The sequence below is a fragment of the Arachis stenosperma genome, chromosome 4 (genome assembly GCF_014773155.1).
Source record: "Arachis stenosperma cultivar V10309 chromosome 4, arast.V10309.gnm1.PFL2, whole genome shotgun sequence".
Classification (NCBI taxonomy): domain Eukaryota; kingdom Viridiplantae; phylum Streptophyta; class Magnoliopsida; order Fabales; family Fabaceae; genus Arachis; species Arachis stenosperma.
Genome location: NC_080380.1, coordinates 112,626,418 through 112,627,119, shown reverse-complemented (window position 1 = coordinate 112,627,119; position 702 = coordinate 112,626,418).

Here is a 702-nt window from a genome sequence, read left to right as displayed (position 1 = left end):
AACCCTTCCCCAATACAATAGAAACCTAGTACTCCGTTTGCTAACTTTTTCCAAATAATAACGTCTAAAACCCTTAAATTTTTTCCCATGTTTGAGTATCCAAAAAATATGCCCAAAAGTCTTTAAAAGGTGTTATAGAAGCTTGCAACCTCGTCGAGAAGGTGAAATAGTTGAAAACAAAGCAAAATTTGAGAAACAGGGCATGTGTGTCCGCACAGGGGTGTACGTGCGCACGCCTAGGAAAATTTTTAAAAGTGTGCGTAGGTATAGAGGTATGCGACGCACAGGTACCAAAACTTCCAATAGCTGTTCACTCGCACAACCTGTGCCAGCGCTCCGAACAAACTGGCTTTACCAACGTGTTCGTGCGCACAGGTATGTGCGTACGTACAGGTTGCAATTTTCCATTGGTGTGTGTGCACACAAGCTGTGCCAGCACTTCAAGCAGATTGCCTGCCTCTACATGTGACGCATAGGTCTGTGCATACGCATAGGTCACAATTTTCATAGAGTGTGCGTGCGCACAAGGCTGTGCATGCACACATACCAGAAAACTCAGAATTCTATAATTTTGCAAAATTTCAGATTTTTAACACCAACTTTGAATGATCATAACTTCCTCTACAAACTTCCAAATTTTACAAACTTTATATCAATTTAAAGATTTTTCAAAGATATATAATTCTAAACAAATTTCAACCA